Here is a 27,510-nt window from a genome sequence, read left to right on the forward strand (position 1 = left end):
GGTCGCACAGCACATATGAGATGGAGCTGGGACTTATATCTCCTGGCTCCGGTGTCCCTGCTCCCGATGGCAACAGTATTCACAGGCTCATTGCACCTCTTCTTACAGCCCCCCTCTTCCTTCTCTTCACGGTATGCATTACAGTGTCTTCATAAAATAGCTGCTATTCATCCATCCATCCCTCCGCCCGTCTTGTCATCTTTCTTTCTTTCTATTTTCTGACTTCCTCCATGGGCTATGAGCTCTACCCAGAGGTGGCCCCTGTTGCTTCGTTGACCACTGTACACTCGGGGTTGCCACTGTGCCTGGCTCAGTGGCGCTCAGGAAGCACCTGCTGTGTGAACCCGTGAATGAGTGGATGCCCAGTACCCTGTGAGGTAGAGGATGCACAGAGGAGGGCTTGAGAAGACCCCACTACTCAGGGAGCCAGTGCAGGAACAGGGGCCCCATCCTCACAGCATGGTGACAGTCAGGCTGCTGTGGGAGTCAGAGGGGAGTCTGTCTTCTGGGAGCACTCAGGGGGTGTCCTAAGAAGGGGTCCCCTTCCCAGCTGAGCTGTGTCAGCCGACCCACGCTGCTGGCTGATAGTGACTAAAGCACCCCAGTTGTCTTCACGCGTCTGTCTGGGAACGAAACTTCTTGGGGGACTGGTGACCTGTGTTCTGCTTTGCGAGGGCTGTCATGTGTATGAGGATGCTGACCTGGCTGTGTGGCCCCAGGAGACAGAAATCTCAGATTTTAGCTTAAAAACACCAGTGAATCTGAGCAGCGCAATAGTGACACAGAAACCATGATGAATGGGGGCTCCTGGCCCTGGGCATGTTCAGGAGAACACCTGTGTCTGGTGGCCTTTGTCAGGGCTACTGACCTGCAGATTCCTGCACTGGGGGTCCAATGGGGAGGTGACACCCAGGGCTCCCTTCCAACCTCTCAACGTCTATTCCTGTCTGCTTTATGGAGGGTTTGCAGAGGGAGGCTGGGCTCTGCCCAACACTGCTTTTGCATGTACTTGTTAGGAGGGGGTGAGGCCTTTTATGTGGGAGGAGCCAAACACCCAAGGGGTCCAACGTGTTTGGGGAAACAAAGTCCAGCTTTTATGAAGTCACTGTAAAGTAGGCCCAATGTAGAGCACCCAACGTGATCTATATTTCTGTCCTCAAGGAAGTAAGAAACCTTTTCATGGTTGTAAAAGTTGTAATGGCATTTGTTGTGTTCCCCCAACCTCTCTCTCAATATAGATAATTTAGAAAATATCAGAAAGCAATGAGCCAGAAATAAAATCATCCATAATCCTCTCACCTTGATATCAGGTCTATAAATGTTTTACATGTATTTTATTCTGGTTTTATTTTCTATAACCATATATGCATATTGCATTGTAATCCTGCTTTTTCTCTTTAAAACATTGTGAACATGTTCCATGTCATTAAGTATCCTTCTAAAACATGATTTTTAATAGCTGCTTAGTATTCCATTTTATGACCACTCTGTAAAGTAGTTAACCACTCCAGCACTGGGGAGGATTGAGTTTGTGTTCCCAGAAATCCAACAGCATAGATAGTGTCATACAGCTGCTTGTACATAGATCTCTTCATATGCATAATTATTTATTAAAGAAAAATCCCTAAAATTCCAATCGCTGAGTCAAAGGGAAAGTCTGTCTATAAAACGTTTGATATATGTTACCAAACTGTCTTCAGAAAAAAGTCGTATCAATTCGACAGTCCTGCCCAGCAGGATTCGAGAGGGTTTGCTTGGGGCCTCCCTTGCAAGCTTTTGCCTGGAGCTCCTTCAGCTGCAGCTTTTACACCAGGCAGCCATGGGGCTGCCCACGCTGATGCTGAGAAGAGAGGTCTGAGGTTTGGAGGTGGAAGGTCTGGGGTCAGGGGCGGCTCGTGTGCCTCCTAAGCCACGTGGCACCTCTGAAAGCCAGTTCCATCATCTGGAAGTGATCACACAGATCCAGGAAACATCTTTACCAGCAATCGATAAATGGCTTGCTTCTCCCAGTAGGACTTTCAACATGGAAGATGCTAGAGAAGAGATTCCCTGCCTCAGGAGGCTTATGGTCATGGTGATTAGTGAATTGAACAGGCAGAATTGACTAGAAACGAAGTGAAAGCTTTGGAGTCCAGCTGCCTAGGTTTGGCCCCTGATTCTACCTATGCCAGATGTGGCCCTGGACCTAGTACATAGCCTTGCTGTGGTCAGTTTCCTCATCTGTAAAATAAGTCTATAAGAAGAATTAAATTACTTAGTATCTATACCATCTTCCACGTAGTGCCTAGTATATAATAAACACAGTATTAGAGTATTTCAGTAACTAAAATGAAACCTTCTACAGGACACACCCTGCGTTTAGGTCTTTATCTTATACAATTGGATTCTCACTAGCTCCCACCCCACAAAATCACTATTTTATTTCTGTTTTCTGAATGAAAACTTCAGAAAGTGTAAGGAAATTACTCAATGTTGCAAAGCTAGTAATGGAAGAACTGGAACTGAATGTGGGTCTTTTCACTCCAGAGCAAGTCCTCTTTTTTTCTTGTTGTTTTGTTTTGGATAGGTGAAAAAAAATGGTTCTTTCATAGATATTGTATCTTTTTGTTTACTTGTTTGTTTATTTGTTAAGGCACAATTTGCATTCAGTAACATTCACCCCTTTAAGGCATACTGTTCTGAGGTTCAGCACAAATATCCAGCCAGTAGCCGCCACCACCACCATCGGGATTGGGACTACGTCCATCAGCTCAGGTTTTCTCATCCCCCATCCCAGACGCTGGCATCCCCTCATCTGATTTTACGCCCTAGGTTTGGGCTTTTTCCAGAATTTCATGTAAATGGAACCATTTCACATGTCATCTTTTGGGTCTTTCACTTAACACAGTGCACCTGGGATGTCCCGCGTGGTTGCCGGATCAGTAGTTGGTTCCTGTTGTTACCTTTTGAGGCAGGTATTACCTCCACTTCACAGCTGAAGACATGGAGGCTCAAGGACACTGAGGAGCTTTCTGAAGGCCACGCAGCCGGAAGTCTTCTCATTTCAGGTCCTGCAGTGTGAGGCACCGTGAGCGGCAAACACAGGATGGAGTTTTGCACCTGGTTCCACTGTGCGCCATGGAGAGAGCATGCGGCAGTAAGTTTAAAAATGGCCAAGGTTGCCCAGCATCTAAGCAACAGCCCGAGGACCAACCAAGTGGTGCCTTCCTCCCATGGGTGGACCCTGCAGAGGAATTTCATCTAGATCGTTCCAAGAGGTGTTCATTGAGCCCTGCCTCGTAAAAGCACCCTGCTGGGGGATAAAGGGAAGGGGTCTTCATCTTCAGGGAATTCAAACTTCATCGGGAGATCGGCTGTCACACAAATGGAGATGAGAGGTGGCTCGTGAGACAAACATGGTGAAGGGCACAGGGGACGATTTCGTCCCCTTTAGAGGAGCTCTGGAGGCCTCTGAGAAAGAGCCACCTTCGGGGGCCCCTTAAGTTTTGGGGGTCAGTGTTTGAGATGTGGTGGGGCAGCCTCCCATTCTGGGAGGGCAAAGGTTTGGAGGCGGGAGGGGACACAGAGCCTGCTCCGAGACCAGCGTGGGTTCTCCAGGGAAGACCTGGGCTGGGACTTCACACAGTGGGCCTGGAGCAGCACCTTCGGTCCCCACGCGAATGCTGCCATGGCCCGTGACAAGCCGGGGAGGAGGCTGGGGTCCGGAACACAAGACACAGAGAAGACAAGAACAAAGAGAGGAAGGTTTGACACTAAACAGAGATAAGGCAGCTGATAGAGGATGAAGCCTGCTAAGGCTGTGTCGGGCCTTCTTCCCCGTGCGGCGGGGCTGACAGGTGGGCATCAAAGGGGCCCAGGCTGAGAGCGGCTCAGGTGCCAGGCGGGGCTTTGTTCAGTCTGACTGAGCAGTCACTCTGCTTATATTGGAAATGCACTACGTGAAGCAGAAGGCAGTCTATATTTAGATTTTTCTTTTAATCTTGAAAGAGAAGAAAACAGTAGCAAAGGACTTCCTTGTCAAATCCTAATTCAAGCTGAACTTCTAAAGACTTGGAGGAGGCATTTGTGACACCAAAGCTTTTACAAGCATTGACACAGAAAGCGGGGGGTGAGGGGCAAAGAGGGGTTTCTCCCTCCGTGTTTGTGCCGCCAGAGCCATAAGGTACCAGCCCAGTTCTTGGGGGGCGCTTCTGTGTTTAAAATTTAGCATAATATTCACGGTGGCATTTGATCCTACGGACAACTCCAGGGTGGGGGTGGGGTTAAGCCAGGACTTTGTCAGACAGGAGTCTGGGCCTTGGACGGGTCCAGGAACTTCCCCGGGTTGATCATCTCGTGAGTGGCAGACTCAGGCCTGGAGCCCAAATCCGCCCACGCTGGTCCCAGGAGAGCACAGGTGCTGGGCTCTGGTGAATGAGCCACAGGCTTTGAAACCCAACTTAGACTGAGCCCCAACACCGTGGTTTAGGAGCTGGGTAACCTTGAGCACGACTCCCATCCTCTCAGAGCCTCCGTTTCCTAAGGCACAAAACCAGAATCAGTTGGAAGATACAGTGAGAAAACACACATGCCCAGCATGACACCTGGCACCTGGGGATGGCAGCAGCCATTTTCACAGACTGATAAGAGGACACAGACAATAGACAGGGCGGTTCAAACAGAGAGCATCCCTGGGACTGAGGAGCTTGGCTGTGTTCTCCTTCCATGCAATGCAGCCTCTTCTGCACTGGCATCCCGTCTGCAAAGACTGGGGTGGACACAGGCACGGGGGCTAAAGTCTCTGAGGTTTCTGCTAAAAAAAAAATGCAACTCTTTGCCCTCCTTAGACTTGGATAAGCAGAGAAGTAAGACAAGGAATTAGTTCAAGGCCAACGTGTCTCCTTTGGTTACCAAGCTCATAGGAAGACAGAGCTCAGAGCGAGAGGCAAATGGACCTTCTAAGTGAACTCCAGGATGGGGCCCGCTCTGCACTCCAGCCACAGGCTCTGCCGGACTGAGGCTCGCCCGTCCGTGACGGTGGCTGAGAGAGCCTGTTCCCGGGAGCAGGGGAATGATTGCTCCATGTGTGTTGCCCATTCTCCGGTTTACCAGTCAGGAAAGCATCAAGCGGAAGCCAGAAGAGGGATGTTAAGAAGCTTCATCTACTTTGAAGGAAAAGCAAGAAGGGAGAAGGAGCACTGCCTGGACTTACCCAAGATTAACAGGTCCCTAATGCAGTGGGCTTGAAAATTCAGTGTGCGATGCCACTGTCCCCAGAAAGGAGGTGAACAGATCAGCAGTCTGTGTGGTCCATTCTGTTCCCATTCATGGGCCTGCCACAACCCTGTTCCCCTCCGTGGGCTCCTGGGGTCCTGGGGGCCATATAGGTTTTGCCGTCAGAGGTTCAGAAATGGGTCAACAGCAAGGCTTTGTCTGCCCAGACTGAACTTGACTTGTTTCTCTCTTCCTGCCCAGAATGGTCTCCAGCTGCGCTGCCTGAGACTGCAAGGGGATGGACCACCCAGGAAGGCAGGCCAGTGACAAACACACGGGACCAGACACTGACCCCACGGCTACCTTAGCGACACCCTGAACTCGAATATAAACCTCTCCTGTCACCAGGGTCCTGCTAAGACGTAGTTTGAAGATTAAATCCCATGGCAGGTTGAATCCCAAAGAAACTAAAGACTAAAATCGTGACATTTTTGGTTTTTCTAAGTTAAAATTTCGAAGCTCAAAAATGCTTAGGTTAAAGAACCAGAACTCTCTTCCCTCGTTTATTTTGCTCCTCAGTCTTGGTCTGACAAGTCCTTGATTCCTGGGGGGGGACTTGGGGTTCCTTAAGCCTCTACCGCCTAGGTCATTTCCTGACGCAGTGGGTGTGGTTTCTTCAGGGCTGGAGGGAACACTCTAGTTCCATGAGCCTCTCACAAAAGAGCTGAAAGAATTAGGAGGACAGATAGGACGGGCAAGATCAGAGCTGTTTTCCAAACCACTCAATGGTGAAAACATCCCCATTCCCATCTTGAAGCACTTTTGCAGTTATCCAGAGAAAATGCCATTCCCGAACACAGCTCTTAGTGTAGCTAAGGACTCTTACAGTAGCCCATGAAGGGGGCCTTGGAGAAAAGCTTCCTGGTTTTAGCCCCCTTGGGTTGCCAGTCCGTTCATGTCAGTTGTCCGGACCCCAAAAAGTAACACATTCAACTCACGTGGGGAAAATCTTCCACGGACGATTTAATTTGCACGCCGTGCACTCACCACACTGGAGGGGGAAGACCCACCTAGACATCTGGCCCCCCTGCTCGGGAAGGGGCGGCTGCCTTCCCTTCCCACTGGGGTGTCCCAAGTCTCCAACTCTCACATTCCCTCACTGGCCTGTGTTCCTGCCCCATAGGACTGCACTGCCGTGGGCTCCGTCTGGTGGGATTGTGTCCAGCCTCCCACATAAACAGGTATTTCAGCCCTGGGCCCCAGTGGTTGGTTTGCAGCCTCTTGCTGTGATGTTGCTGAGCAAGAAGTCCTGAGCTCTGCCCCGCAGCACATTGGTCTCACTGGAGAATGATTCTCAGCTCTGCACATGCTTGTCTTACAGCTTCTTTGCCTACCTGTGGACCTCCAGGCCCACCACAGCCTAAACTTTTGGCCTGTGATGTCACGTCTCAGCTTTGGGGTACGCGGGCCATGAGTAGCGTCTCTTCCTGCCATCTCTTCTCCCCAGTGCTGAGCTAAGCCTCTGTCCTTCCCTTAATCCTTTTAGAGCAGCCCAGCTAATCGTGCAGCTCGTACAGTGCCTGCCACACCCGGCCCTGAGGACGGCTGTTCCTAGAGGGCAGGCTGTGCCCAGCCACCCTGCACACAAATGGCAGCACACGGCCCTTCCCCTCGTGTGTGCAGGAAGGCCTTTTCTCCTGTGGTCCAGTCTCGGCTTCCACCACGCTTGTTTAGGAAAAGCCATGCTTGCCCCAGAGCTGCCACACCTGGAATGGCCTTTACCCTCACTGATGCTTTTGTCTCCTGCGCATGCATTGTTCAGGGTCCAGGTGCACCTAAGGCTGCCTGTGACTGCACAGTGCCCACACCTTTGCTGCAGCCAGCACGGCTTGCATTTGCTTCCCAGAGCCCACGTGAACAATATCTGCTAAGGTCACCTACAATGGCCACACGCCCTTTGCGAGGTCCTCACATGCCTGATTTCCTTTTACTTTAAGCCATCCATATGGCCCCTGGGCCTTTTCACAGCCAAAGATAGACAGCTCGTGTCTAAAGAAAGCTGCTCCACTGTGGACAACTTCTCCATAAGCTGCAGTTATCCACAAAAGTCATGTTATCGCGTACCCCAAGATCTGCAGCCTCTCGCCAGGACCCCAACAGTTAAAAGCTAAGGACACAACTGTTAAGGCCCACCTGGCCCATCTGAGTGTCTGCAGATTGCCGAGGTCAAAACACCCCACCCAGAAAGTGCAAGACCCACACACCTGGCCCCACCAAAGCTGCGATCACTCCAGGTGTACATGTGCCCTCAAATATTTCAACAATCCAGGCAAGTGCACCACGTGTAGTGTCTGCAATACCATACTTCTTGTTTCTCTAAGGTCTGAACAAATGGGAAAATAAGAAAGAAGAGAAATGGGTAGAGGCTGAAGTTTGCCTTCATCACCGATGCTAGCAAAGTTAGAGGAACAAGGAGTGATGTGAGAGAACGGGCTGTTAAGTCAGCCCCGGCTTTGGGCAGATGTGTCTCTGGCCGCAGGCAGGGCTGGAGCCCACTTGGCAGCAGTGGTGGGGGAGGGAGAGGTGGATGGAAACAGAAAGTTGTCCCTGAACACCTGCTTCCAAAAGGATAGATTAATGCTTGGATCAAACATACCCAGTTTGTTTCCCCAGAGTTTACCAATCAGTTACTGTTCACCTGAGAACTTGTTTGAGTAAAAAGCCTACTGAAGTCCCAGTCACCTGGAAGAAAACATCAGCAATGGGGAAGAAGTCTGGAATTTCACCTTTGGTACAGGTGAGCAGACAAAAATACTACTATCAGTCGGGCGTCTCTCACGGTAGCCTCAGGCTGTGCGTGCTCACAGCAGGACAGCAGATGCCCCTGCAATGCCATTTCCGAGAAGAGTGGCATGTATTCTGATTGGGAATTGATGCAATGCTTCCAATACACCTACAAACCTTCAGGCAGGTACCTAGGTCCATCCTAAATACCCCTTGCTTTCCAGGTTGGCTTCTGTGTAAATACAGGTACATAAAAGGCTAAAAACTGGTTTAAGTATTTCACTTAAGAATCTTTAGTTGACCATTCCTTGATGCTAACCCCTGTGCTAGGTACTGGGACCTGAGCAATAACTAATACATGGGGCTTGCCCAGAGGAGCTCCCAACCTCCCAGCGGAGTAGGGGATGCTGACTTGTCTTTCTGTGTCTCTGTTGTTGCAAGGAGTGAGTGAGTTAATATTTGTAAGTGCTTAGAGTGGCATCTGGGACTGAAGTGGAAGGAATCCAACCCCAGGGTAGGGATAAGAGATGGGCAGAAGGGTGGCTGGGGCCCCAGGTTTGGCCCATCATCCTCAAGCCCCTAGGGACCTGTGTATGCACAGGGCTTGCACAGGCAAGTGGCCTGCTTATGTCTGTGATTTAGGAACTCCCTTTGTGGCTGAATTGTGTCCCCTATAATTCATGTGTTGAAGCCCTAACCCCCAGGACCTCAGAATGTGACTGTGTTTGGAGACAGGGCCTTCAAAGAGTTGATTAAGGTAAAATGAGGCCACTAGGGTGGGCCCTGGTCCAATAGGACTGGTGTCCTCATGAGAGGTAGAAGTTAGGACATAGACAGTATCCCCACCCAGGGGCATCTGCAAGCGTGGAGAGAGAACTCAGAAGACACCCGACATGGTGGAGCCTCGATCTTGGACTTCCAGTCTCCAGAAAATTGTGAAAAATTGAATTTCTGTTGTTCAAGCCCCCCATCTATGCTATTCTGTTATGGCAGCCCAAGCAGACTAAGACCCTCCCCCTGTGGTTTCTAGGACTGGGGGTCAGGGGAGAACTAGTGTAGGGAGAAGCAGAAAGGTCGTGAGTGCATTGATCCAGGCAAGACGTCATGATGAGACCTGCCCTGAGGACACAGAGATGGGGGAAAGTGGCAGATTGGGAAGAAATGTGGGATGTAGAATTCACAGGGTTTGAGAACCCACTCGATATGAGGGGTAGGAGAGAAAAGCCTTCATGGATAATTCCAGGTTTCTCTTTTGACAGGATAGAGAGTGGTTCCTTTCATCAAGACAATAAACAGAACACATTCTTGCAAAAACCTATGGCTGTACTATAAAACCAGGCTTGGGAAGCACAGTTCAGCATTGGGCTCCTGCACCCGGGGCTTGGAGCGGGGTGAGTTGGGGGGACAGGGCAGGTTGTCACATACTGAGAGGGAAAATTGGATGATACCCTCTCCTTGTTCATGACTGGGGTTGAGATGGGTTTCTATCTCAGAGTTTGTTGAACTTGGTTTGCTATAATATTCCCTTCCCCCAGACAGTTGGAATTACCCCAAAAATCTCTTGTGCTGGATGGGCTGGGCCATGCGTCAACGTGGGGGAAGGAAGAGGGGATTAAATGCTGAATGGCAATAGCATTTATTTTCCTTAGCTAATAGCCAAGTGTCTCTGACTCAAACCAACTGAACTAATTGAACAAAAAAGAATGTTAACAGTCGCAGCTCCAGGACTGTATTTAAACCCAATTGTTCTCAATCAATAAATCCTGCCGGATTATTTGATTTCATTAAAGATGTATTTGTTACCAAGCAGCTGGTATCCAAACAGCTGCTTTAGACTGAGATTTCCGCCACTCTGCTGGATCATGGACATCACTGTATTTGCACATTTCCAGCCACAAGTGACTGAGTGACAAGTGCTCATGGAACAGCGATGGGCCCTGCCAATGTGCACCTGTAGGTATCCCCGGGGCAAGGCTGAGAGAGAGCAAGAAGGCTTGGGAGCCAGCTCTCCCTGCTTTCCAGAAAACGTTTCATCTCATGGAGGCTTCACCAGGGCAGGAATATTAAAAATCATTCTGAAATATAATACTCCAAAGCCGCTTGGGTTGAAGTCCCACGCTCTTTCAGCCTCTGACCCATCAATTCTTTATTCTACAACATCTCCTGAGGGCCTGCTTTCTAAGACAGTTGTAGAGATAAAGTGCAATGCGCACAGCCGGCGTGTGTGGGCTGGAGCTTGCTAGTGGGAGATCCTGGTCTAGGTGTATCACACAGGCAATCCCGTTTGGTCCTCACGCCAGACTGTGAACAATGTACTCTCATCCCCTTTCACAGATGAAAACAGTGAGACACAGAGATTTTATTTCCCCACGTTCCTTCATACAGCTCACGGTGGCGTGCTTGTTCCGTGTTGTGCGCTTTGCGTGTGTCTCTCCCGCTGCACGGATGCTCTGCAAAGGCTCGGGTCACGCCTGTTTCGTGTGCGCCGTGGAGCCTCTGTCCACGGCACTCCTCAGAGGAGGGTCTGCGAGAGGTAGTGCAGTCAAGCCGTCCAGCCTGCACCCACGCTGCCTGCATTCACACCCCAGGTGCGTCTCACCAAACATCACTAGCCATGCAGCCTCAAACTGCTTCTTCAAGCCTTAATTTCTTCATCCGGAAAACAGAGGTAATCACATACTACACCTCGTAGGATTATGCAGAGATTAAAGGAGTCAGTGCAAGTGGTTTTTGGATCATAGTAAATGCTCAGCAAATCTCAGCTATTACCACTGCTGTATCAAGTGCTCCATAAATATTTGTTAAATGAATGAACAAATTAAATGTGAGCGCAGAGGAACGTATGGCTTATTATATGGAAACGAAGGATGGACAATGCAGCCCAGAGTGAGAGGGTTAGGAGTTATTATAAGAGAGTCACCTGGACTTAACTCTGTCTTGGTGGGTGGACAGAACTTTGCAGGGTGGCGTGGGGAGAGTTTGCTGGGGGTGTGGGCACGGAATGTGCAGAGGCAGGCCCAGAGCACGTGGCAGGCAAGGAGAATCAGGGGGCGTGTGTGAGGAGGAGCCGGTCATCAGAGACTGACGGCATCCACAGGTCCTGATGCAGGGTCTGCAGGTCTTGCACTGCAGATTCTCGGAGTCTGCTCTTCATCCTGTCAAAGCAAAAACAGACACCGTGTCCCCAGCCTCCAGGGAAAATGTTTCTTCTTTCTTCCCCTCCAAGCCCAGTTTCCCAATGGCCTCCACCCAGAAGCCTTTTCTGATGTCCACACTGATGTGCCGCCTGCCTCTCCCAGTGCACCTGCACGCCCTGTGCGGCCAGTAGAGGCACAGACGGCCTTGCAGCCCACGTGCACGTCTGCCTCTCTCACGGGACCTGAACTTCCTATGGCCTAGGACATCCTGAATTTCTCGTGCATACACAGTGCACAAGAAGCACCTGCTGAATTGAATCACGGATTCCCAAGTCTGTGGCATCACTTTATTGCCAGAAAGTCCAAAACCCTCTGATAGAGACACAAGATCTATCAGGACGTTTTTCAGAGCCCTGGTAGCTGGAATTATGACTCTTTAGTTGAACAGACCTGAGTTCAGATGCAAACTGTGTGACATCTCTCTGCCACCTGAGCTCCAGTTTCCCTGTTTCCTCCTGGCCCCCACCCAAAGCAGGTGGTGACGGTTCCCACCTGGGACATGCTGATGCTGCTCCTTCAAACTCATGACAGCTGACTGCACTCCCTCCCAACTTGGGGCTCAGTGACACCATGTAGGGAGCATGAAGGGGCCACATCGGGAGAATTTACACCAAGGAAATTGGCCAAAGATACAAATCAGGGCTTTGCTTTTCCTGGGGAGCTGGTTGTTAGACACGTACTAGCACTGCCTGTTGACCATGTGGCTCTGTTAAGGCCCTCATGGCTAATAATGAGACTGATAAATTATAAAAATGACAATAATAGTGATCTTAATTACACCTTACATTTACACCATGCTTTAGAGTTTGCAAAATTTTTTAATGCACGTTTGATAAACAAAAGCTCCATAAAGGCAGGAAATTCATCTGTCTAGTCTATTTCTGGAGTGTCAATCCTAGCATAGTTTCCACCAGGCTGACCATGTACTGTTGGGCAGGTTGCACACCACACAAAGGGATCCAGCCAAGGACACAAAAAGGGGCTAAAATCCTGCTTACCAAACAATGCTCCTATGGAGTTGTGTCTGCTCAGAGGTTTCATCTTTGTCTAATTTTGCCAAGTGCTAAGTGATCTATACGTTCTCTGGCACATGGAAGGCTGTCATTAAATATTTATTGAGTGAATGAATGGATACGTTTGGGGTACACAAATAGCCTGTGAATTTGGTGTTATAAGCTCCATTTTACAGAAAAAGTGTCTAAATCACCCAAGATCATCCTCTAGCATCATGATTAAGAACATGGATCTGAAACTAGAACACATCCTTCTCCCTGTCCCATTACTGTGTGACATTGGCAAGTGACTTAACCTCTCTGTGTCTCAGTTTCCTCATTTGTAAAGTGGGGATAGTAATAGTACCAACTTCTTAGGGTTGTTATGAGAATTAAATATCTCAATATATGTAGAATACATATAACCATGCTCTTATTAAGGCCTTATGTGTAAACTGACAATTACTTATATGTAAGATGGTACTAAAGGGTAAGATGTATGTGGGGGTGGTTACTATCATTTTTTGAATACTTAGGAAGGAGACATATTGTTCTGGGTACTTTATATAATCTAAAAATGGTAACACTATTTATGTATTATTATCTTTCCTATAAGGAGGAAAAGAGAAAGATAAGGGAGTTGCCAAACATTACATATAAGTGATTATTTAAATCTATTATCTGCCAGTGTGCAAAACCCATGTGTGGCCTTTCTCTATTTGAACCACAGTGTTCCTCTCCCTAGTCCACTGAAAAGTGAGTCACTCGGGACAGCCTTGCTTTTCGATCAGATAAACATTTAACTCTTTAAGCACAGAAATTTCCTTATTTTTAGTCATTTAAATGCATATCTCTAAAAGCACAGGCATACCTCAGAGATACTGTGGATTTGGTCCCGGACCACCACAGTAAAGCAGATATCACAATAAACTGAGTCACATGAATTTTTTGGTTTCCTAGTGCAAATAAAAGTTGTGTTTACACTTTGCTGTAGTCTGTTAAGTGTGTGATCACATTATGTCTAAAAAATGTACATGCCTTATTTAAAAAGTACTTTATTGCTAAAAAAAATGCCAACGATCATCTGAGCCTTCAGCAAGTTCTCAGCTTTTTGCTGGTGGAGGGTCTTGCCTCAACGTGGACGGATGCAGACTGATCAGGGTGGTTGTAGCAATTCCTTAAGATAACAATGAAGTTTTCCACATTGATGAACTCTTCCTTTCATAAAACATTTCTCTTGTAGCACATGATCCTGTCAGACAGCATTTTACCCACAGGAGAACTCTGTGCAAAATTAGTCAGTCTTCTCCAACTCTGCCGCTGCTTTATTAACGGAGTTTATGTACTATTCTCAATCCTTTGTTGTCATTTCAGCAGTGTTCGCAGAATCCTCACCAGGACTAGAGTCCGTCTCAAGAAACCACTTTCTTTGCTCATCCGTAAGAAGCAACTCCTCATCCGTTCAAGTTTTATAGTGAGATTACAGCAATTCAGTCACATCTTCAGGCTCCACTTCTAATTCTAGTTCTTTTGCTATTTCTACCACATCTGTAGTTACTTCCTCCACTGAAGTCTTGAACCTCTCATTGTTGTCCGTGAAGGTTGGAATCAACTTCTTCTTCCTGTTAATGTTGATATTTTGACTTCCTTCCATGAATCAAAAATGTTCTTGATGGCATCTGGAATAGCGAATCTTTTCCAGAAGGTTTTTAATTTTCTTTGCCCAGATCCACCAGAGGAATCATTACCTATGGCATCTATAGCCTCACAAAACATATTTCTTAAATAACGACTTAAAAATTTAAATCACTCCTTGATCCATGGGCTGCAGAATGAATGTTGTGTTAGCAGGAATGAAAACAACATGAATCTCCTTGTACATCTCTATCAGAGCTCTAGAGTGGCCAGGTGCATTGTCAATGAGCGGTAATATTTTGAAAGAAATCTTTTTTTCTGAGCAGTAAGTCTCAACATTGGGCTTAAAATAGTCAGTAAACCATGTTATAAACAGGTGTCCTGTCATCCAAGCTTTGTTGTTCCACTTATAGAGCATAGGAAGAATAGATTTAGCATAAATCTTAAGGGACTCATGATTTTCAGAGTAGTAAATGAGCACTGACTTCAACTTAAAGTCATCAGATGCAATGGAGTCAGGCTATTCTTTGAAGCTTTGAATCTAGGCATTGACTTCTCCTCTCTGCTTATGAAAGTCCTGTATCATCTACACTGAAAGTCTGTTGTTTCATGCAGCCTCTCCATCAGTTATCTTAGCTAGATCTTCTGGACACCTTGCTGCAGCTTCTATTACACATCAGCACTTGCTGCTTAATCTTGCACGTTTATGTTATGGAGACGACTTCTTTCCTGCAACCCCAAGAACCAACCTCTACCAGCTTCCAACTTTTCTTCCACAGCTCCTCATCTCTCTCGACCTTCGTATAGCTGAAGAGAGTTAGGGCCTTGCTCTGGATTAGGCTTTGGCTTAAGGGAATGTCATGGTTGGTTTGGTCTTCTCTCCAGACCACTAGAACATTCTTCATATCAGCAATAAGGCTGTTTAGCATTTTATCATTCGTAAGTTCACTGGAGTAGCACTTGTAATTTCCTTCAAGAACTTTTCCTTTGCGTTCATACATGACATATACTGTGGCAGAAGAGGCCCAGCTTTTGGCTTATCTTGGACTTCAACATGCCTTCCACAATAAGCTTAATCATTTCCAGCTTTTGGTTTAAAACGAAAGACCTGTGACTCTTCCTTTCACTGGAACAGTTAGGTGCCATTGTAGGGTTATTATTAATAACTGGTCTAATTCTAACATTTTTGTGATCCAAGGAATAGGAGAGAGGGAGAGAAATAGAGAATGGTGGAGCAGTCAGAATGCACCAAACGTTTATTAAGCTCATGATCTAATACAGACAAACTTCATGGTGCCCCAAAACAATTACAACAGTAACATCAAAGATCAATGATCAAAGATCACCATAACATATATAATAATGATGAAAAAGTTTGAAATATTGCAAGAATTACCAAAACGTGACACAAAGACATGAAGTGAGTATGTGCTGTTGGAAGAACGGCATTGGTAGACGTGCCTGACCCAGGGTCACCACAAACCTTCAATAACTTAAAAAACAAATGAACAAAGGAAAAGCACCCATGAAGAGCAATGACGTGAAGTGTGATAACTCGAGGTGCCTGTAACAGTTCTCTAGAAGCAATGGCACCAGCAGCAATGGGCACACCCCGTGCCCGGCTCGTGATTTCTAACACCAGTTTCCAATAAAGGGAGCCAGAGATGATTTTAGAGCTGGGGCGAGAAATGCACAGGATGAGCCTGGGGCATCTTTAGTGCCAGAAAGCAAAGAAGCATTCACAAACTGAAATAATGCGGTATCTGAAAAGAAAACAGGAGACAACCGAAAGAGCTCTTGGTGGCCAGAGCTGGAACGATCTGAGCAATGAAATAACATACTACGGAATTGTAACCCAAAGTGTAAGATAGACACCCGTGATTTCATACTGATAATAACAAAAAGTTGAATAAACAAATAAATGGGAGCAAATAGACAAAGCTCCCTTGCAGGAAAATGCCAAATAATTTATTTAAATACGCACCTGTCACAGAGGCAAAGCCTAACCCGCCATTCCGTACCAGTGGGCCGCACATGGCAACTTTCTTACAAAGAGCGCACACAACCTGTGGATGAAGAGGATAAAGAGTCACCTTACGGTGGGGAAACCGGGCAAACGCCACCTTAGCCAGGTAATCGAGGTGAGCACCAGCAGGGATAAGTCGTGTCTATAGGATACACCCACGATGTGCTGTGATGAGAATGGCACTTCGCCTCCGTGGTCTTCCTTTCCAAGACCCACACCGCAATCTAACCATGAGAATGACATCAGGCGAACCGAACTGACAGGCATTCTACAAAACACCTGCCACGCACTCTTCAAAAGTGTCAAGATCATGACACACCAGGGAAGTCTGAGAAGCCCACGGTCTAGGGGATCTACGGTGACATATGACTCAATCTCATGCGGTGTTCTGGGTGGAGTTTTGGAACAGAAAAAGGACGCTAGGTAATAAATAAGGAAATATGAATATAGTCTGGACTTTAGCTAATATTAATCTATAATATTAGTTTATTTGTTATGACAAATGTGCCCAACTAAAGTGAGATGCTAGTAATAGGGGACACTGAGTGTGGGGTGTATGAGAACTCTGTGGTCTCTTTGCAACATTTTTGTGAATCTAAAGCTATTTCCAAAGAAAAATTTTATTTTTAAAAGAACAACAAATTCTTCTTTATTTTTTTTTTTTTTCTATTTTTTCCTTCTTTCTGATTTGGATTCACTTTTCTGGCAGACGCTTATTTCGTTGGACTATAATTCGGTGGTGACTGCCGTGGCCTCTGCACCGGGCAGGGCCGTTTGCCCTAAACTAGCCGGCTCCGGACCCTGTTTCTGCCGTGCCAGGGCCGTGGCTGCTGTTCTCCAGTGAGGAGGCTTAGAGAGCCTCCCGTGGGCTCCTCGTCTGCCTTGCTCTACTCTACCTACACCACCTAGGGTGGCCTCTCGTTTATTCTTGGCTGTATTTCCAGAGTGTGAGGGTATGAGTGTGCGCAAGTGTGCGTGAGCTTGTGAAAACATGGCACCAGCACGTGGGTGGGTTTGGAGCGTGGCCCTCACGTGGCTTCGTAACGCTGCTTGGGTCCGTTTGCAGTTCTCTTCCAGCTGGTCTCCCTGACGTCGGCTGTGTTCTCCATGGGAACGGTGACAGAAAGATGAAGTTCCAGATAAGGGCATTTCTAGACCACACCTCTTGATCGCCCTCTAAAACCCAAAAACGTGTTTTTAAAAATGACATTTTAGAGCTTTCCCCAAATCCTCTGACCTGAGAGTAATCAGGGAGAACCAGAAGAGCCCCTTGAAGCCATCAACGCACATTCTTAAAGGACAGCCGTTCTGCAGCACACGCGTGGCTGCCTCCCCCTCCGCATGTCAGGGAAACACAGCCCCTGGATAAATTGGGTGGGACAGCGCAAGCCCCCACTCCCGCACTCCAGTCAAGCCAAAGCCCCGGAGAGCCCTGGGAACATTCACTTCAAAGAATAGTTGCACAGTTTTCTGCTTCCTGGTTTTGACCACGATGAGGATGAGAAGAGTGAACGTTTTCCCCCTGCGAGGTGTCAACCACTTTCATATCTGCAGCCGTGGAAGAGTTTCCCACGTATCAAACACCCTTTGAAGCCCTAAGGGGATTGGGAAAGTGCAGAGGTAAAACGCGTGGATGTATCTCATCTCTCCCTGAGTCCTTCTCTCCACAGACGTGTCTCCTCTCTCTCAACCTCTCTCAGTGTCTCCCCTCCCCTCCCCTTCTCTCCCACCCGCCCTGCCTGCCCACAGTGCTCGTGTCCAGCTCGTCCTTCTTTCCTGCCTCTGCGAGCAGCTTGGCAGAGGGGGCAGAGTGTGCAGTTCAGGTGGCGGAGCAGGACTCCCCGACACCTGGATCCCGCCCTCCTCCCCCAGTGTGCTAGTGGTTTGGCCCCAGGCAAGTCTCCTGAGCTCTCTGGATCTCACTTACCTGCTTAAAGAGAGATGGGGACACCCCCCTGGTCTTTGTGAGGATCAACGTTGCGTAAGGCCCAGCCAGGCAGCAGGAGCTCAGCTGTTGTCCCCGGCTTCCTCTTCTCCCTTCCGATGGGGTTTTAGGATCCAGCCACGTCACAGCCTGTGTGTTCAGCCCTCCGGGCTGGGCCACAGCTTGGTTCATTATACTCTTTTCATATTGATAAAATATGTGTCTCTCCAAAATGGGGAAATAAAACAAATAAGTAAACAAAGACAACAAAAAATTTTCTTCTCCTCCATTTCATTCTAAACTTAATGCGCAGAAAAACTGATCATTTTGCACTCTTATTTCATCTTGACCATGACCCTGCAGGGAAGTGTGTTCATCTCCCGCCCTGTTTCTGGCGGGAGTTAGAGAGATGAGGTGACTTGTCCAAGGCCACATCAGGAGTCATGATCAGAATCGAGGTCCCAACCTGTGTCAGTCTGTCCTCATCCAACCTCGTCCGGCAGTGCTCAGACTGTCGTCTATGGCACCTCTTTCACTATCCGTTGTTTGACCCCTTCCCTGTGCCCGGTGGGGCTGACTGTGCAGACAGGAGCAAGATGTGGCCCTGCTGTCAGGGAGCCCGGGTCCAGGAGGGACAAGTGGCCTGCCATCGGACAACTGCGTAACAGTGTGGGGAGTGCTTAACAGGGAGAGTTTGTGGGTGAGGTCCCCGGGCAATCTCAGCCCTGGCTCTGCTGACACCCCCTTCCCTCCCCCCCAGGCTGGGTGCTGGTGGCTTCCTGCCATGACTAGTCTCTAAATTGCCTCACTGGCCCCCAGTGGAGTCTCAGCAGCTTCTGTCACCTGTGTAACTGTGTCTGCGTTAACTCCCTTCTGTTGCAAAGACTCAAAGTGTTTTCTACGTCCCTGTTTGGACCTAGACTGATAGAGTCAGATTATTATTTAGACTCAAAGCAGTCATGATTCATTAATATCACTTTTGTCCTTTGGGTGTAAAGCACACACTGAGTGCTGTAGGATTAGCAGGGACCAAAGGCGTCTCGGCGCTAAGATACGAGAGGGAAAAGTACAGGATTTTTGATACCATTTGGTCAGGCCCATTTCTATGGTTTCTTTAAAAAAAGAAACACAGTGGCTATTATCGTTAGTGTCTAAGGAGGCCAGGCACATTCATAACAGTCCAGCCTGTCAGTAGTCCCAGTGTGTAGCAGAAAATTGGCATCCTCTGAGAATTTGTTATGTTCCAGACAGCTCAGCGCCTTAAATTCCTTAACTCACGCCATCCTCACAGCAGCCCTACTGTGACTTATACCCATTTTACAGAAGAAAATACCGAGGTGCTACAAGTTAAGTAAATTGTCCAAGGGATCAGCTTAGAGTGGCAATTTGAATTTTCTTCTTTCCTAATTCTGAAAAAACAATAATTATATTTCTCTAATTCCTCACCGTGAACATGTACTTCCTTTAAAGTTAGGAAATAAAATAATAATAGCAATTATATGTGAACAAACTGAAAAGAAAAAAAAAGGAAAAGAAAAACAGTGTAGAAATCTATTTCCTTTTTCTGTAAAGGGATTAAATAGTAAATATTTTTGTCATTATTAGTCATCCAGTGTCTGTCACAATTATTTAACTCTATGCCTCTAGTGTACAAGCAGCTGCAGGCCATTTGTTAACAAATGGGTGTGGCCATGTTCCAGAAAAACTTTATTTAAATAAACATGTCGTGGGCCAGATTTCGCCTGCAGGCCCCAGTTTGCTGAACCCCCGCCTGGACCACAGCAAGCTAGCAGGCCCCACGGCTCATGCCTAGCATGATTTCAAACCCTACCTGGTCGTACTCCCACATCTGACTCTACCTTCCCTCCTTCTAGTAGAAGATGCTCGTGATTTGCTACCTGCACATCTGCCTAGGAATGCTCAGCACTCCTGTCCCTGCTGCCCAGAGCCCTCCCCATGCACTCCTCCTGCCATCCATTCCCCTGGAACAAGCGTGGTCCCTGAATCCACTGCGTGGTCACTTTGGAAAATGTCAGCTGTCGGCCCTTCTAACAGACGCTGACAGACACAGTGTGGGGCTTGTCGCTCTCTGTGAAGCGCCGTAAGGACATTATGAAAACATGATTCAGGGGGAGCATGGGGTTGGGGGCAGAGACAGTGGATTTGGGGAGAGATGTCAGCCCGCATGTTGTTTAAACTAGAAATATCCCCACAGTGTCATGGCCTCTACAAAATACACATTTAAAAGTAATGGCTTCTTAATCCCAAAAGGCTTGATTTGAAACTTCAGAAAAGTTCAGAATTTCAACTTGAATGAATATTCAGGAGGCACAAAACGTGTGTCAGACTCTTACTTGCATTTCAATTGCCTTTTAAATGAGGTTGTCCCACTCTCATTTGGTGAGAGGGTAATTTGTCCCGACCTTCCTTAAGGCCAATTTAGTCACTTTTCATCACAAGTCTTTATACTGGGCATATCTTTGGACCTGACACTTCCACTGCTCGGACTACAGCCAAGGGAGACCATCTGAACTCTGCCCCTGGAAGGGTGCTCATGATAGCAGGGCTTACTCTGGATAACATTCTGAAGCATCTAGAATTCCTAATGATTGGTAATTCTTTAAAATAATATATTACCTCTCTATAATGAAAGAGTTATAGCTATTAAATATCATGTCTTAGAGATTTATTGAGTGAACAAAGAAAACACTCACAAAAACAACTGACAATGTAACGTACACTATATAATTCTAATTTTGGAAAAAAAAAATGTTGTATCCCTGTCGGTAGCTGGAGTTGCACCAAAATGTAGCATGGATTATTTTTGGTGGAATTCAAAACATTTTTTTTGTAATTTACATTTGTATATTTGTTTTTCAAATTTTGCACGCGAATGTATTTGTCTCCTCAATGTCAGAGAGAAAAGATAGAATAATATTGAATAGAGAAAAGAAATAATAAATATTGTCTAAATCATGCTAAAGCTCAAAACAAACTGAAAAATAATATGTGTATCATAAAGACAAGATTTTAGTATCTTTAATCTAGAAAGAGACCTTATAAATTAAGAAAAAGTAATTCCAACACGTAGTCGTGCAAATAAATGAACAGAAAACACATTCACACACAAAAATCTACCGCCAAATATATGTTCAAGTAACTAATAAACGTGTGAAAAATATCTCCACTAATAATCCAACAGACACAAATGAAACAAAACTAAGGTACTAATGATTAGCTGTTGTATTGTCAATTTTTGAATGATATTAATCGGAGCCCCTGAGGACGGATGACTCAGCTCCTCACACCAAGGCCTTTCGCATCTAAATTTGTTCATCCTTTTTATAGAAAGCAATTCATAATCATCATGACAGATGACGCCACTAGTACCTGACTTTGTCCTAATAATTCCACCTGTAGGAATATTTCCAAAGTTGTTTACAAGGTTGCTTCTTGCAGCTTTATTTAAAATATCTGTAATGTGGGAACAATATGTGTTTAACAAAGGGGAAGTGAGAAAATAAATAGCGATATCTAGATATAGACATAGGATAGGAGATTATATGGACATCTGAATAATGCTTTTAATAATTATTTAATGATAGAAACATGCTTTAGGAACAATGAGAATAGCATGACACCAAACTCTGTGTCTCAATTTAGAAGTGTCAGTGCACGTGCATGAAATTACGGGGCAAGGTCTGCACTGGCAATGCCAGGGACTGATATTAAGAACAGCCTTAGTCCTGCATTTTCTAGACGGCCAATAATCCAAGAGAAGCAAGTCAGGATTAAAAGAGGCAAACCAAACAAAAAAGGGGGAAGAGGAGGAAGGGAAGGAGGAGGAGGAGAGAGAGGAGGAAGGAGAAAGCCCTGTTTCTACCTAGCCCTCACTGAAGAAAATTTTTCATGGCTTTATTTTCAGAACACATTGCGGTATTTAATCATATATAGGATATGTTCTAAGGGCCATATCTCATCTCTTTCCACTTACCTTTGCGTGCTGGCTGCCTGGGTCGTGTGAGGCACGGTAAATATTCCAGGCTACTATTTGAAAATTCTGAAGCCAGTGCTGTCATGATCTAGGCCCTGTTGTTACTGCCCCTCAGCGTCACCTTTGTCAAGCATTCTCACTCAAGGGGACTCAGGTAAACAGATCTTTCCTCCCTCCCTTATCGCGGGACTTGCTCCTTCCTACCTGGAACGTGAAACAGGTGGAGGTTATACTGGAACCACTATAGATGTTCGAAGGAATTTTGACAGATTCTCAGCCCTGCCTGAGATACAGCTGGAGTCATCTGGGGAAATTGAGACCCCCTGATGCCAGGTTAAACCCCAAATCTCTCTCTGTGAGGCCCAGGCATTCGTAGTCAAAGCTGTCTGGGTGATTCTCATACACAGACAGGACTGAGAACTGCTATATTTTTACTGGCACACGTTTTCTTTCAAAACAATGTATCCGTTGCACAGGAAAGGACCTACCACAAAGCCAACCCTCTCCTCTACATCATCATATCAATTATCTAGTGCCATATTTGATTTTTGACGATCACCCCTTAAGGGAGAAAACTCTGATGTCATTTATAATTGAGGGAATAAACTCAGAGGGATTAGGATTTCCTGAATTTTCGCAGTATGTGGTGTGAAAAGGAAAGGCAAGAAAAACAAAATGTCCTGGGTTTCACTCTCATCTCAGCTGTGGGATCTCAGACAAGAGCTTTCAGCACCCTGCTCAATGATCTCTCATGGCCTCTGCTTATAGCCAAGTGGTTCCCAACTGTGTGCCATCGTGTCCCCCAGGGGACAGTTTTGATCATCACTACTGAGGGGGTGGTGCCGCTGGCATCTAGTGGGTAGAGGCCAGAGATGCTGCTGGGTGCCCTATAATGCACGGGACGGTCCCCCACAGCAAAGAAGTATCTAACCCTGAAAGTCAACAGAGCCAAGGGTGAGAACCCAGATTTAGTTACAAGCTGGGACGATGAACTGAGACACTGATCCCCACTGCGTTTGGACCAGAGTCCAGCACGTGGCAGAGTCTTGAGAAATGCACTGATCTCTAGTCCTCTTTCTGTCCCTACTCAGGGCACTGGACCCTATGTTAGGGAGGACAATTACCCAAGGCCAAGGTTGGTGATGCAGGGGTCAAACCAACACGGAGCCAGCCGAATCCTGTGCCCCACGAAGAGCAGCAAAGCCCCTCTCAGAAGCCAGCCCCGACAGCCAGTCCTTTTCTGGCTTTTGGTTTTATCTGCCACAGTCATCTAGGGTTCAGCTGTAGAGAGGGAAGCATCCCCCAGCCTTGACGAACTGTAAGGAACAGGAGCTCCAGCCCAGCTCCCACGGTCTTGCCGGCACCGTGAGAACCTTGGTCTCCCCGGAGGAGGAAGCCGTGGCCGAGGAGGCAGCTGCACTTATCACTTCCTCCCATCGCCGGTCGGTTGGGTTGTTCACCTCCAAAGTCGGCCAGACTGCTGCAGGTCTTGGTAGGGGAGAGATCCAGAAACCAGTGCGGCAGGAAAAAGCAGCTCTGAGGGTCTCTGAGAGCCGGAACTGAGGCAGCTCCAGGACTGCCCCAGGGCCCAGAGAAGGAGTCTGTGGCTGGCGATGTGGCCGGCAAAGATTCCAGGGGAAAAGGGGGCTGTAGATGCCAAAGGACCACGCCAGGTGTACTAGGAGTTCTGTGGGCCTGTTGAGCCTTTTACAGGCCTTTTGAGGAGGGAGAGCAATGAAGAAAGGTTCTGAAATCACCCAGTGCCCTGCGTGATCCTGCTTCAACCGTGAGATGCCAAAGGAGAGGTTACTCGGTGACACTTGTTACAGCATGGCGAGGAGGGCTTTCTCCAGGACCATTGCCACACGGGCCGGGTCACTGCAATGGGGTTTTGCAGTGGGGGCAGATTGGGCTCAACTCCAAATACAGCACAGGCGAGTGGGGATTTGTGGCCAAGGAGAAGGGTGGGGGTCGGGGCTGGAAAGGTGCTGAGAGGAGACACCAGAGGTGAGGGGGATCCCAGCCAAACCAACTTAACAGGATCCTTGCTGCAGACAGGCCAGGAGGTCAGAGATCTCCCCCCTGCCCCGGGGGCGGCAGAGGATGAGCAACCTGACCAGGTATCAAGGGTGGAAGGTTCCTGCTAACCTGACTTAGCAAGGTTCTTTGTTAAAACTGGGTTTCAAAGGAAGTGCCCAGGTGGGCCTAGGAGGAGATCCAGAAGCTGACTGCGGTTTGGCCAAGCGGAGACTCTGCCAGAAGCCTCCCATGCCAGGGGGCCAGCGGCGATCATTCCTCCCTGGGGGCTGCAGGAGGATTCCAGGAGACAGGAGGACGAGGCCCCTCCCTCCTCTGCGTTCCGCTGGGAAGCCCCATCTGGCGGAGTGACGACACTTTCCATTCCAGTCCTTGGAAGCCGTGAAGAGTTAGGAATGAGTTCCCAAGTGATGACTTTGCAGTTTTCCCCCAAAATGTGATTTCCTGTTGAGAACTCTCCCAGACCTGAAGCGGGCCTCTCTGCTCTGCAGCCATGGGAAACAGCACATCCTCAGCAAGCTCTTGGAGCCCCCTCGCCCCACTGGGATCCTCTGGGGTCCTTGCAAGGCCATCGCATGCATCATGCTTGCTGGCCCCTGACTTCTGGCTCCTCCAGTCCCTGGAAAGGAGTGTTGGTCAGAGCCCTCCCAGACCCTGGGCCTGTCTCCCCAGCATGGCCTAAGTTCCTCAAGGGCAGGAGATAGCGTGGTCCCACCCCGCATCCCCGTGCCTAGGGCCATGCCTGGAGTGGACAACAGTCCTCTATCACCTGTGGTTTTGCTTTCCATGGTTTCAGTTACCCGTGCTCCACTGCAGTGAGAAAATATTAAATGGAAATTCCAGAGCCAAACAAAGCACAAGTTTTAAATTGTGCACCACTCTGAGTGGCATGCAGACATCTCATGCTGTCCTGTGCCATCCCTTTGTCCAGAGTACCGTGCTGTGCATACTGCCGGCCGGCTAGTCACTTGGCAGTCATCTCAGTCACCAGATCGACTGTCGTGATAGCGCGGCGCTGTTCCCGTCACCCTTACCTCACTTAGTAACATCCTCAAGTGCAGCAGTAGCGGTGCTGGCAGTTCAGATACACCAAAGAGAAGCTGTAAAGTGCTTTCTTCAAGTGAAAAAGTGAAAGTTCCCAACTTAACAATGAAAGAATAAAAATCATATACTGAGGTTGCTAAGATATATGGTAAGAATGAATTTTCTATTTATGAAATTGTGAAGAAGGAAAAAGAAATTCGCGCTAGTTTTGCTGTTGCAAAAGCTACCACCAAGTGCATGATACAGGCTTAATTAAGATGAAAAGGTCATTACATTTGTGGGTGGAAGCTATGAGCAGAAATGTGTTCTGATTTCCGGCAGGCAGATTCAGTGCTAGCCTTGGTTGCAGGTATCCACTGGGGGTCTTGGAATGTATCACCCGGGGATGAGAGGGACCCCTGTAGTTCAATAATTGTCCCTGTAACAAAATAGAGTTCACCTCTGAAACCCCATAGAGGCACTCAGCACACAGATCAGCCGTCTGACCTTACAAGAGGACCAATGGGCTGTTGTGCAAACCAGGGTGTTGAATCATTGACTCCCAAAAGGTCACATTGTCCTGACTCACTTGTCTCAGCAGCATGTATTCAGGCTAGCCAAAGGTGCCCCGCTGTGCAAACGCCCCTGTTTAAACATAACTGTACCAATGGGGTGTTGGTGGCTGGACCAGTTATCCATCACTGCCTCATCTTTATGCTGCTCAAACCTGGAGATGTAGATCATTAGGGAATGTTTATTACAAATATTAAAAATCAAATGTGCAAAGCAATGGAGCTGGGGTCTTGTAAATGTAAAGATGGGGTCTTGTCCCCCCTCCATAATTCCATGAAAAATATGATGGGGTAGTGGATTGAGAATTGAGTTTTGGGCCCAGCTCTGTCACTTATTAGGCTTGTGACTTTGACAAAAGACCAAAATGTGGCATCCTCTGCTCAGGTCCTCTCACAGGTCCTGGTCATTATAGGAAACCAATGGAGATAGTTCCCACTATGGACTTCTTCCATGGGCCCCAAATAAAACATACAGAGAAATAAAGATGTTACTGCATACAGCATATACACACACATATGATTCACACCAGCATACATTCATCCCCATATGTGTTCATGTCTATGTGTGCTTTTCAAATGTCAGTGATGAACGTAGCATACACAGTGGTGATCAAGAGCCTGGTCTGTCTTCAGCCTCCCTGGGTTGAAATCTCAGCCCCTCCATGTACCAGCCACATGACCTCTACAAAATGGGAGTGATGTGTCATCTATTGCTCAGGTGGTTCTCCTGGTGGCTGAGGGCATGGACTCTGGGGTCAGGTTTCCCAGGTCTAAATTTCAGATTTGCAAACTTTGACCCTCTTTGGGGCTGTTTCCAAGTCTGTGGGACAAGGGTAACCATCACGAATAACTCCTAGGGTTGCTGTGGGAATTAAATGAGTCAGTACGTACACGGCTCCGAGAACAGCACCCAACACATCCGACATTCTCTGAGGGTTCGCTGTGTGGATCAGGTGGAATTCGGGGGAAGATACACATAGAGAATTTACAGCAGCTATGTCAGAGACAGAATCCAAAAAGTGCTATCCTTTGTTCTGGCTGTAGTGCTGGTTTTGTTGTTGCATTTCTATTTTATAGATGCTTTGAGGCTCCAGCAGATCATTCACAAACATGTGGCTCGCAAATGACACAGGGTGGTTCAAATGGCTAATGCCGTCTACAGCAAAGCTGGTACCTACGCAACATGAGACTGAACGGCTTACTTTTCTTAGAAGTCCTGGCCACTGATTCTGCTGTGAGAGGCAGATTTAAACTTGGACTAGAAGGCATCTTTTAAAAATCTTTTCTTAACTTTCCACAGCTGGAAAGAAAAAGAAAAAGAAATATTTAGAATGACCTACAAGGCTTATGTGATCTGGGCCCTGCCCTCCTCTCCTGCCTCGGCTCCCAGAATGTTCTAATAGCTCCAATCACATTCAATTTCAGTTTATTTAATACGTTAGTACCCTTCTTATTCTAGGTCTTTGGGCATACCAGTCCCTCTTTCTGGAATGAATGAATGCATGAAATATGTGGTGTGTTTGATGCTCCTTTTTTCCTCCATTCTTCTCTCTTATTCATCTGATACTTTCCTTTCTAGGAGGAAAAACTAATACAGGTGGAATGGAGATGTTTTTACACGGGCTTCTGAGGCTCCCAAAATTCCCCAAATTGAAAGAAAAGCAAAAGGAACCAAAATACCAAACACGTAGGCATCCGTTTCAATGCCCAACTTTCCATTTTGAATGCACAGTTGCTGCCGACAAATTATGGCCAAAGGTATCCATTGGAACAATTACATTATATCCACCAGCCTGTTGAAAACATTCAGACTGGCTTTGCTTGGATGGGGTCACTGCCACTGTTGAGTATTAACCTGGCACAGTCCTAGGCAAGCTACACACATAGCACCTGGTTCAGCCCTCCTGGTAACAATATGGCTATTCACAGATGGGGAAACCAAGGTCCAGAGAAGGTAAGTAGCATGAATCAAAGTTGCAAAGCAATGCTGGAAGGGGTGGGGCTCAAGACCAGATCCATCTGATCCCCTTAATCAGTCACTGATTGACTTGACAAGTATTTATTGAACATTGCTATGTTCCATGCCCTTTGGCAGACCGTGAGGTGTCAGCTGTGACCAACAGACATAAGGTG

At 47.3% G+C, this 27,510-nt stretch overlaps 1 long non-coding RNA gene across 1 annotated transcript; it reads right to left on the reverse strand.

The window, feature by feature from the left end:
• Positions 1–11,089: 11,089 nt before the first annotated feature.
• Positions 11,090–16,891, reverse strand: LOC123640146. The gene is made up of 3 exons (XR_006735883.1): positions 16,860–16,891; positions 15,786–15,867; positions 11,090–11,132 (listed from the first exon to the last, which is right to left on the reverse strand). It is a non-coding gene; the product is annotated as an uncharacterized LOC123640146 (long non-coding RNA).
• Positions 16,892–27,510: the final 10,619 nt, after the last annotated feature.

This window comes from Lemur catta, chromosome 1, assembly GCF_020740605.2.
Source record: "Lemur catta isolate mLemCat1 chromosome 1, mLemCat1.pri, whole genome shotgun sequence".
Lineage (NCBI taxonomy): Eukaryota > Metazoa > Chordata > Mammalia > Primates > Lemuridae > Lemur > Lemur catta.